Consider the following 12189-nt stretch of genomic DNA (forward strand, 5'->3'; position numbering starts at 1 on the left):
TCCTCCAAAAAATTGGAGTGACAGTTGTCAGCCTCCCAATCTGATAGAAGAATTTGTGGCCTCCTTTTTGCTTCCCCATCACTTCCAGATACCATGTTACTTCAGAGGTTGTCCCCCCCACCCCCATCCTGCTTTTCAAAGAAAGTTTATTCCTAGCTTTCTGTTACCGCTGCACAGTTTTTGCTGCTGTTTGTTTGCTTTGCGCAATGTAGCTGCTCGTTAGTAGAAAGTGACAATTTATCCAGTTTTTCTTCAGGCTCCTGCTGATAGCTGCACAACGTCGAACACCATGGACAGCAAAGCTACTGGGAAAGCAAGGACCTCCAATGATATGGTGGCTCTTGCAAACCTATATTTCTGTTTTGAGTCTGACGCATCAAAAATATTAATACAGTACATGGGGGAGGGGCAAATATATATTCAGCAAGTCTAGTAATTAGGTTTGTTTCTTTTCTTTTCAGAAAAAATACCCCAGTTCATATTGACAGGTGGGGGGTTTTTTTTGGTATGTTTTCCTTACAGCTAACAGATGCTGAGAGAAAGGAACAAGCAAACAACAACAAAACGCACATCAAACTGAAGCACGACAATCTGCTCACCAGCTCCCAGATTACAAGATGCAAATGATCTGTGTCTTCCCCTAAAATAGGTGATTGATACCCCTTGCCACCTCTCAAAACTGCAAGCTAGGATTCCTGGAAGTACAAAAAGCCCTGAGTCTGGATTAACTTCACCCAGCCTCAGTTCCAATACCTCTTCCATTATTTCCTCCAGGGCGTTGGAGCAGAACCCAAGATGATGATGATGATGATGATGATGATACACCTGCCCTTCACCCCAATGTCCCAAGGTGGATTTCAACAATCAAAGCACAATATTTTAAACAGATTAAAATTACAGAAATAAGGTGGGCCCTAAAAATATAGACCTTGAGTATCAAAAGCCAGGGCAAAGAGGTATGTCTTCAGCACCTCTGTGATGAAGAAGTTCCACAACATAGGAGCCACCACAGAGATTGCCCACTCTAGGCCCACCACCCCTCAAGTTACTGGGGGCAGTGGGACAACTAAAAGGGCCCCCTCCATTGATCTTAGCACCAGAGATGGTCTGTAGGGAAGGTGGTAGTCTCTCAGGTTTTTGAGACCTGCCTCTTTTAAACACTAAATTGATCACCTTGAATTGAGTCTCAAAATGAACTGGCAACCGGGGCAGCTGTTTTAAAACAGGGGTTATATGAGATGTGAAGGGAACCCTAGCAATCTGGCTAGTGCATTTGGGGTTTCTGGGGGTTTTCCTGGTGTTATTCTGTCTCTCACAGCTACAATAAACTTACCATTAAAATTATGGATTGGTCATTTCTTCATCAGGAGGCAAACAGGCAAATTTAGCAGGGGATCAAATACTTTCCCCCCTCACTGCATTTTTATCTATTATGATAATATTGCAAGTATTTTTAGAATCCTGCTGATGTATTTACTTGTATACAATGCTTTGTCATAAATGCAATAAAAGTTTCCCATTCATTTTTAAATGTGTTACCATCCTGATTTCTAAGTCTACCAGTTAGTTTGGCCATCTCTGCATATTCCATTAACTTAATTTGCCAATCTTTTTTTTTGGGGGGGGGGGGATTTTTTCCTCTTTCCAGCACTGGGCTATCAATATTCATGCGGCCATAGTCGCATACGTGAGAAGATTTTTATTTTATTTTTTTAATTTCTCTTCCTAAAATTCCTAATAGGAAGGCTTCTGGTTTTTGAACGAAGGTTATTTTAAACATTTTCTTCAGTTTATTGCATTAATCTGTATATAATATGATATATAATATGAGTATAGTGCAATATAATAATAAGCCGGGCAGAGGCTTCATAGTCTCAATATCCATATTTTCGTCTCTTCTGCATCTGAAGCTGGTCTGAAACCTGAGAAAGTTTAGTGTACAATCAATGACCTGACTAGTTTAGGTCTGAGATTTAGACCCTGGAGTTCCTCAGTCAAGCATACTTTTTAGGATCCAGAGAGAGAGAGAGAGAGAGATGGAGAAAGAAACAATTTGATTTCAATTCTAGCTGTTTCATGATGAAAGCAAGAATCCCACTTGAGAAAAGCAGAGTGCAGTCAAAAGTTCTTTGAATTATCGTCTCATCACTCCTCCATTATTGAGGCTCAAATCATGTTTCCACCGTTAATTTCCAATTATGTCAGCATGCAATTGATGAGGCACTTTCAGCAAATGATTTCCATTAACAAGCTCCTACCTGAGAGAACACTCAAGGCTGTATAGGGCTGGAAATGGCATGGTCCACTATGGCAGAGGATGCTGCCCAACAGACAAGTTGGCTCAGTGGATAAAGTGCTGGGGGTTTAAACCTAGGAAATTTAGATCCATATCCTTGCTTGGTTCTGGAGAGGCTGGATGGTCATGAGCATTTTATTGTAACTTGTCCTTTGTTCTCTAGGTGACCTAAAGTCATTTTAAAAGTGAGGGTTTTTTATTTTTAATAAAGCAGATCCTTCCCCCTGCCACAGGGAAAAAAAATTCAGTCTTAGCAAAATACATAGAGTTTTTAGCCCTCTTGGCTTTTGGATGGATGTCCCATTTTGTTCTTAATGTGTATATGTAGGAATGAAAGCCAGCAAACACCCTATTTCCTCAAACACGTGACTCTTCTCTTTCATTTTGGTGCTATGCTGCAAATTAAATAATGCAGTTTTCAGACTTTGCTAAGGGAGAAATGGTGTATAAATTCTTGAAACTGCATTCTGAACCAGCCAAGGGATCATTACAAGGCATTAGCCCATCAGTTAGAGACACACTTGCAAAAAGTAAACCAAACAAACAAAGAAAAACAGTCCCCATGAAATAGATATTCATTGCAAGTGCATCTGTTGTTTCTTGCAAATGACTAATTGTCACCAAATAATAACTTTTAGTTTCTGGCATGGCTAAGACCATTTGTTCTAATTATGAGCTGTGGATGAGACTTAGGAGGGAGGGGCATATTGCATTTCGTAGGAAAGCGGACATTTTTAGCTGAACAGGCTATAAATGTCAGATCACAAATATGAATGATAGTACTATGATGTCTCTCCCTATTGTTATATAATGTCGGAAGCCACAGCTGATTATGAGGTTCTGTTAAATGAAGAGGTGTTCAGAAGCTATGCTATGCATCCTCTGGGTGAACTGGGACCATGCTGGAGAGGACAACACCCTTGTTTTCCAAATAGCAATTTTCAGTGGAGGCTATTCCATTAGAGCAAATGGGCCCTGCCCAACCAAGTGCCAAACCCCACCTGCTTCCTTTCTTACTTACAGCCAGTTAGGGGGTATCTCTGCCTGCCTTTGGCTCTGGCTCACCTCCTGATGGCCTCCCAGCTTTTTGCTGCACCAGTTCCAAAGGCACAAGCCGCCACTGGAAATTTCATATGCTACCAATAACTCCAACATTTGTTCATCCTAATTCTCCCATGTGTATTTCCATTCCTAGTTTCTCAGGGATGACCAACAATAGTGACCCGCAGATTTGGACTCCAATTCCTGTCAGCCCCAGTTGCTGATATCCTGAAAATTATTCTGCATTTTTGAGCAGCCTCTTTCAATTAATTAGAAAAGGTACCACAGCCAAAAACTACCAAAAGGGGGTGAATTTTTTTAGTGAAATCTTCATGGGTGGGGTGCTGGCCTTTTCCCCCTCCCTGGGTGTTCCTGGGTGTCATTTCATCTTGAGAATACAGTGGTATCTTGGGTTAAGAACTTAATTTGTTCAGGAGGTCTGTTCTTAACCTGAAACTGTTCTTAACCCAAAGCACCACTTTAGCTAATGGGGCCTCCTGCTGCCGCCACGCCGCCGCTGCACAATTTCTGCTCTCATCCTGAAGCAAAGTTCTTAACCTGAGGTACTATTTCTGGGTTAGCGGAGTCTGTAACCTGAAGTGTATGTAACCTGAAGCATATGTAAGCCAAGGTACCACTGTAATCTCAACAGTGGGCTGCACTGCAGTCTTCCTAGCTTCCAATCCTTCATAAGAACATAACATAAGGAGAGCCTGGCTGGATAAGGCCAATGGCCCATCTCGTCCAACATCCTGTTCTCACAGAGACCAGTCAGATGCCTATGGTAAACCTGCAAGTAGGACCCAAGCACAAGAGCACTCCCCCCTTCTGGGGTTCCCAGGACCTCTCATTCAGAAGCATCACTGCCTCTGACAGTGGAGGCAGAGCAGATTCATCTGGTCTAGTAGTCATTGGTAGCCTTATCCGCAATGAATCTGTTCAATTTGCGCAACCATTAAAGGTGTTGGAGACCTGTTCTCCTCTGCATCTGGCCACTCTAATCACATTTGGTCTGGAACTTCCCTCATACAGAGTCAGACCATCAAGCTCAGTATTGTATACACCAAAACACAACAGATCTCCAAGGAGACCTCCTCGCTCCCACAGGAGGTTTTGATTGCTGCCAACATGGATGGCTTTAAAAGAGCATTAGACAAATTCACAGAGAATAAGGATATCATTGGCTCCTAGTCATGACAGCTATGCTCTGCCTCCATAGTTGCTTCTGAATACCAGTTGTTGGAAACCACAGGAAGAGGGAATGCTCTTGTCCTCAGGTCTTGCTTGCGGGTTTCCCACAGATACCTCGCTGGCCACTCTAAGAACAGGATGCTGGACTAGGTGGGCCATTGGCCTGATGCAGCAGGGCTCTTCTTATGTTAGTTACTATGTTACTACCTGGAGAGAGCTAGGACTTTCTGCATGCAGTGCAGGTGCCCAGCCACAGTGGTATGTGGGGCAGGCAATGCTATTTAAGCAGGATAAAAGGAGTGGCATCAGTATTGGCAGTGGAGCTTGAACAATGGCACTCACTATTGTTTTCTATTAGGAACAACCCAGATACAAGAAGCTGGTTGCAAGAACCAGCACAAAGTGTGGCTTTCATTACAGCTGTTTATAGGCTGTGAACATTTTTTGTTACAAGTGCCTTACATGCTTCCATTTCATTATCCATATGACATCCCCTCCCTCTCTTCCTTGTTTTTCCCCCTCCAGGCTGCCACATGGAACCCAATTAAATCATATTCTAATCCATAATGCATTAAGATAATAATGGGAACTGAAGTCAGCAGTGGCAGAGCTAGAGAAGGTGCCTGTAATGCTCATTTGATTAGGCCCTTCAGGGTGTGATGTTTGCTGAACATGAGGAATGGGATGAATGTTGCATTATTAACATGGTGACCAGATGCAAGAGAGAAGAGGATTTCAAGGGTTGTGTCAAAGCGAGGATTTCACCCACAATTCATCCACAAGTTGTGTGGATGTCCATCAAAATAGGCAGCATTGAAAGGGGGTTAGATAAATTCATGGGGGACAAAGCTGACAGTGGCTGCTAATTATGGCTGTCCATTAAGAGTCCATTAAGAGTAGTCCACGATTGGACCTAATGGTCAGGGGTCCCTTTACCTTTACTAGTACCTCTTACTGGAGGAGAACAGCATCAGAACGTTATTATGGACTTCCTGGTGGCATCTGGTTTGCAACCTTGGGAAACAGGATGCTGGACTAGACAGCCCTCTGGTTCGATCCAGGAGAGTAGTCTTTCTGTTCTTATGACTAGAAGTTCACTACGGCCACACTATTTGTTTCAGACCTAAATTTCTTGCTTTGGAAATCAGTCTGCTTCAGTAAGAGGTCTGTAAAGCCCTCCTGATTCAACTCAGAGTTTGCCGGAGATTGCTTTGTCTCCCCTCACCCCGCCCCCCATTCACTATTCACCCATTTGACAGAAGTGGATAAAATTTGTAGGCTACTTCATTCATTCTGAAGGTTTCTGTTAAATCCCAGCAGGACAGCTGCATATTATAGTTTTAGGGTATTTCTTCATCTCCCCTAGCATGTTGTAGACAACTGGTCTGAAATTTGCTTGTATGAGAGTGGTGTCCCTGGGTACAGAAAATAGGCCCAGAGGCTTTTGTCCTAGGCACATTTAAATTTGGTTTTAAAGTGAGGAGAGTAAGAAGGGATTTTCCAAGTGAAATAGAGAGAGCTTCCAAACATACAGTTTATTGAGCATCCTGATTTGTTCATGGAGAGATTAGATGATGTTGGCTATTTATTGGACTAGAAGATGTTGTGTTAAGCTAAAGTTATCCCACACTTTCCAGTGGATCTTCCTGTCAATTTCTATTTCACAAAACATTGATTTTTTGGAGGGGGTGGCAAGTTTGTTGCACAAGAGCTCCAGATCACTTCCCAGCAACAACAACACCTGATGCTAGTTAACAACAACCTTAACCCAAAGGGGTCAGAATCCCACTTTCCCTTCTGGACCTGTCTACTACTGGCATGCAGCTTCCAGAAGACTGCTTGTGAACACATACATTTCTTTGGGTTCCCCATCCCTGCTTTGAAGCTTCTGCCTGAAAAACAGCAAAGCAAAGGTTCTCTTCTTATTATTAGCAAACTCCAAGATAGGATGTTTTCACTGCAGAGGCCTGGCTGCAAATGTAGCTACAACCTAGAATGGGGGGGAAAAAAAACCTTTAGCACATCCTCCTGTTGTTTAGCTCCCTGATGGCTTAATTACCATACATAACAAATGTGACAGATTGCAGGTTGACGGCTTTTTTAATGATGTTTCCCCTGTTATGAGGTATATGTTCATTCTGCTTCTTTCCCCTTCTTTAAACAGAATTAGATTTGATACCTTTCCCCCCCCCCCAATCCCACCCAGCTGAACAAAAGCAAAGCAGAATGTCTCTTCGGCATATATGTGTGCAACCCAGGCCCAGGGGGCAAACCTGTTTAGCATTTCCTCGATCACATTTCAGGTCCTTTAACCTGCGCTAATCTCTCTAGACAGAGAGCCAGAGGGATGGAAGGGAAGCTAACACCCTAAGCCACCTTGTCGATGCCAAAATAATTAAACTGGTCCCCCAGGCCCCGTTATATTTCTCCATGTGCTCTTCTGCAAAGATGTTCGGGTGGCATTTGAATGGATTTATTTTGTTTTAATGGATTGGAAATGCTGTGCAAGCCAACACTGCTGCAGACTTCTGACTCTCTTGCTCGCTCTCTTCCCCTGCCCCACCTGCACTTTCTAGACTATACAGACAGATCTGGAAATAGCTCTCAATAAATTCATGCAAATATTCCTGCGTTTCCAACGTAACTAGAAATATTCCCTTGCCAGACACTGCATTGCAATCCCACTGGTGCTATAATGCTTAGAGCAGTGTAGGAAAAGGATGATTTGGTACACAAAGGAGCATGGAGCTATGGGCCTAGATAGGTCCTAAATTATATCCCCTGCTCAGTTCATGATCCCACTCAATTCCCCCCCCCCCATTTTCTTTTCTTTTCAGATAAACTCATTTACATGTGCAGGGCTAGACTCTGTCCCATCCCAGCAACACTTTTGACCCCTGTGCACATGTTCCCAGAGGGTTGCATAGCAGGAGATCTTAAGCAGTTCCTTATGACACATTTGGTACTGTAGCACCAATACCAGTTTAGAAAACATAAGTGCAACATGTCAGCTATGGTTGGTGTCATTTGCACACAGGGTATGCAGAGGAAAGGCTAAACAGAACAGCTTTGATAATACTATTGTGTGCACCCCAGTCTCTGAGCAGCAAGAGACTCCAGGAATTCTACTGCTTTCCTACCATTCGGTATCCTTGGAATGAAGGCCAATGGATACTGTGATTTCTTTAGGATATATGGTTTTAGCTACACATATATACAACCTAAGCATAGGAGGAAGGGCTCATAGCATTAACGGATATTGCTTCCCCCACTGATTCCTAGTCACTCCCATCCGCAAGGTCATAGCTGTGGATTCAGCAAAGTCAAGAGAGTCAAGCTCCACCTTCCAGCTTCCAGCATGAGTTTGGGCTGAACTCACACACACATGTTTTCCATCCTAGGATGATGTGGCGTCCAGTCAGGCAAGTTGGAAAAAGGCCATTTGTCTCTGTGGCCACAGGGCAACCTTTTTGGATAAGTGATTGGCAGTATTTAACTAGCTTGCTAAGGCTCTTGTCTTATCAAAGGAACTGGTCTGTATGGTTCAGCAGGTCTTGCCTTACAGTTTTTAACCTTACAGATACATGATCATATGTATGGAAGGGATCCATGGATATCATTCAGACTGACCCTTCAACCTTCAGAGCCACAAGGCTACCTCCAATATTTTAGTGCACTGCACCATCCTCTTGAGCAGATACTGTTCTTAGAAGGATTATGTTGTCAGGAATGGAAAACATCAGCCCCAAGGGCCAGACATGGCCCTTCAGTCCTAGCCAACTGCCCCTTGGGACTTTCCTCTGGCCACACCCCTCTCCAAGCTGCACCCCTCCTCTGACCTGCTTTTCACCCTCCTTGACTGTTTGCATCCAACCAGAATGTATCATTGAACTCTGGTAATGCCTTTGGTTCAGTGGATGTAGGACAGAGCAGTGTGTGTAGAAACTAGAAAGCTATAGTTTACATTTAGCCTCTGCTCCCACCCACCACTGGCATGCGGTGCCTTTGAAAGATTGCTCAGGAGGGAATGTGGCTTTCAGGATGAAAAATATTACCTACCCCTGCTGTAGTTTCTTCACTCAGAGCCCATTTTCTTAGCTGTATTCTACATGCAAAGCACATGCTCTATCATTGAGTTTGGTCTTCCCCTTGCATCTGAAGAAGAGTCATAGTGCAATAAGAACATCTCAGGCAGCATTGAGGCAACTGGGAAAGCTTCTCTTAAAGAGATCTGCATAGGTTAAGGAGGGGGCTAGTGCTATACTTCATCCATCATCTGCCCCCAAGAATGTCTCACTGGATACCACAGACAGCTCCGCACTAATGCTTAGACTCATGATGCCAAACACTGAACCCATCTATTGTTGCATCCACAAGTAACACATATGACTCTGCCTTCATCTCTGGGATGCTCTGCTTTTTCAACTTTTTCAACCCTACAATCAGGAAAACTTTCCTGTGGGGCTTCTGCAAATCTGGAAGTGCTTGCAGTCAGCTACGTACGTGCCTCTACACAGCAGTAATTCAAACTAATTGGGGACAATGTGTGCAAACACAAACACCATGGTCAATAAGGCTTCCTCTCTTGGCCTTCCCATGTCAAAACCACCTCCAGGGAGAGGATTGATTATCCCCTGAAAATATCCATCTGGTTTCCCCCCACCCAAAGAACCAGTTAGTTAATGAATCCCCAGGACCCATCCACCTTTCTAACAACTCTCCTTATTGAACCATCCTGCTTTGAAAGGGGGCTTTAAATTAAACTCCTCAACTGGAACTGTCTGGGCACTTGGAATAAAGGATTTTTCTCTATATTATTAAGCTAAAGTTATTCCTTTTATATTGCAGCTATGATCTGAGTAATTGGTGCTATATAAGTTCTTTCTCCAGTCAACCAATACACCTTTTTTTTTTTCTTACATACCTCTCTTACTGTTTGGCCTCCTCCAGGTGTCCTTTTTATTGTGCATTCATGATGATTTGCACTCATGAGGGTATCAGGACAGTTATATGAGATCCCACTTTCAATATTGCTCTTGGGGCAGACATGCTGCTTCATTTCCAATCAGCGCATGTTCCTTGACTTTCTGCTGAAATCCTGCAGCTTTCTTTCACCCCAAATGTTGTGGTTTATTTTTAGATCCACTTTTGTTGTGCTAAAGTGCAAGAATGCCCCTCCAGATGGTGATAATGCAATAACGCTGGGGAAGCATCACACAACAACTAATAAAGCAGAATGATGTGTGGCAGGCCCAGTATAAATCCACCGCTGATGCCCAAGAACATGTTGCAAAATACCTCTGCAGCAAAAGCCAGATGGGAGGGGTTCTTAAGCTTTCTACCAACATTATCTCAAGCAGTGGGTGATGCCCAACCACTCAGACAGGTTTCATGTGTAGACATGTGCCCAGTCTTTGTCAGCTAACATCTTATATTATTTTTAATGTGTTTGTGGGAGGGGAGGGGGGTTATTGGCTTGTTTTGTTCTTGTTTTTATTATGCATTTTGTGTTTTTATCTTGTATATTTATGCTGTGAACCGCCCTGGGATCTGCAGATGAAGGCTGGTATACAAACCTAATTAATAATAATGGTAATAGTAATGATAACTTGAAGACAATATAGTGAAAAGGGCAGTCCATAGCCTGAAAAAAAAATCAGCTCTCCAATTTGCTCAGAGCAGCAAGTAAGCCTGACCCAGAAATGTCACACAGCATCAGGGAGTATTTCCTGCCCTGCTCTAGTCTATAGGCATAAATGGCCCTCGTTGCTTGTTGGCTGAGCCCCTTGCAGTTCTCTCCTTTGTTCAGAGCTGGGAGTGATGATGTTCATCAGGGATGCAGGTGGCGCTGTGGTTCAAATCACTGGCTTGCTGATTGGAAGGTTAGTGGTTTGAATCCGTGCAACCAATCCCGTTGCTCTGTCCCAGCTCCTGCCAACTTAGCAGTTAAAAGCACGCCAGTGCAAGAAGATAAATAGGTACCACTGTGGCAGGAAGGTAAACAGCGTTTCTGTGCACTCTGGTTTCTGTCATGGTGTCCCATTGCGCCAGAAGCAGTTTAGTCATGCTGGCCACGTGACCTGGAAAGCTGTCTGTGGACAAACGCCGGCTCCCTCGGCCTGAAAGTGAAATGAGTGCCACAACTCCATAGTTGCCTTTGACTGGACTTAACTGTCCAGAGGTCCTTTACCTTTTTTACCATCAGGGACAGAGAACCTGTGGCTATCCAGATTGCCCTCAAGTGCAAACCATGAGAAAATGTGGCCGTTCCCTTATTGCATATAACATGCAAATTGCAGAATCCCACTTTTCTCATTGCAGAACCTAGATCACCTTGGTATATAATTTTAATTCTCTCTCTTTAAGTCTCTCTCTTTTTAGCACAGAGTTTTCATAGTGCTGAAATACACTGCTCCTGCCAGCAAACATCCGTACCCTGGGTAGCACTGTGAGAATTGAACGCTTTTATATAAACCAAGTACTGCCCCAAATTTTGTGCACAGTGAACACTATCTGGCAGGAAGCCCCACTGAATAAAGCATTAAGATATAGTATAATCATTACCTCTACAGACCAACATTCTGCACTGGAATGCTGAAGAAAATAATTAACCTTAAATGTGGATGTTTCTGTTATTGAATTTCTAAACAGCATTTTTGTAAAAAGTCTGAGGCTCTCTCTAAATGCCATGCATGACGCTCCCATCCTCTCTCTCTCTGATTTATATTCCACTTTTCCTCCAAGGTGCTTAAAGTGGCAAACATGGTGTTCTTCCCCTCAACATTTTATTCTCACAACAATGCTGTGAGGCAGGCTTAGGCTAAAAGTTTGTGACTTGCTCAATGTCACCCAATAAGCAACACAATGTATGGCTGGTTTCACTAGTGGTGAATTAATGCACATAAGGAAAATAGGACCTCAGATTATGCTATAAAAAAACACATGAAAGTGTTTTTTGTTTTTTGTTTAAGTTTTGTGTCATGTATGGAACACACACAGTATATGTTGCATTGCCTCTTCCATTCAGTAAGTGCTAAACCGTGTGTGTAGGTGCTCCTGTTTTGCCGCATATTAAAAGTTTTCATATTTGCTAAGCAGGAAATCAGAAGAAATCATTTAAAGGGGTTTCATATGCAAAGAGGCTTCGTACAAGATAGATGTTTTAGTTAGATTGTTAGTTTTTAGCTGCATCCTCACCTATGTACTGGTATATGTGCAAATATAAATGTTGATTATTTCTATTTTCATTGCCCTTCATGTCATAATTATACATTTTGGGGAGCAGGGGATACTGCTCGTCACAGCTTAGGGCTTCAGCACATCCTAACCTGGCCTGGGGTTTCGCAATTCATTGATAGAGGTCGCAAATGTAACAGGAAATTCAGGCCACAGCAATGCAGATCATTCAAACAGCTTTGCTGCAAAGAGAATCTAAAAGGGAATAAAACATGATTTGTTTGCAAATTTACTGGAGAAGTGGGGGGGGGGAGAAAAAGGGAGGAGCTGGAAAGAATCATGTCCCCTGCAGGCTGAATTTCACCCCCCTCTTTTTTTTCCTTTTCACTTTTTAAAGTCTCAGAAATAAACCAATTTGCTTAGGTGGATCAGCTGTGGATTTACAGAAGTGTTACCGCAGCAGAATCTAGCCCCAGATCTGCAGA

Source organism: Podarcis gaigeae (genome assembly GCF_964106915.1).
Source record: "Podarcis gaigeae genome assembly, chromosome: 15".
Classification (NCBI taxonomy): domain Eukaryota; kingdom Metazoa; phylum Chordata; class Lepidosauria; order Squamata; family Lacertidae; genus Podarcis; species Podarcis gaigeae.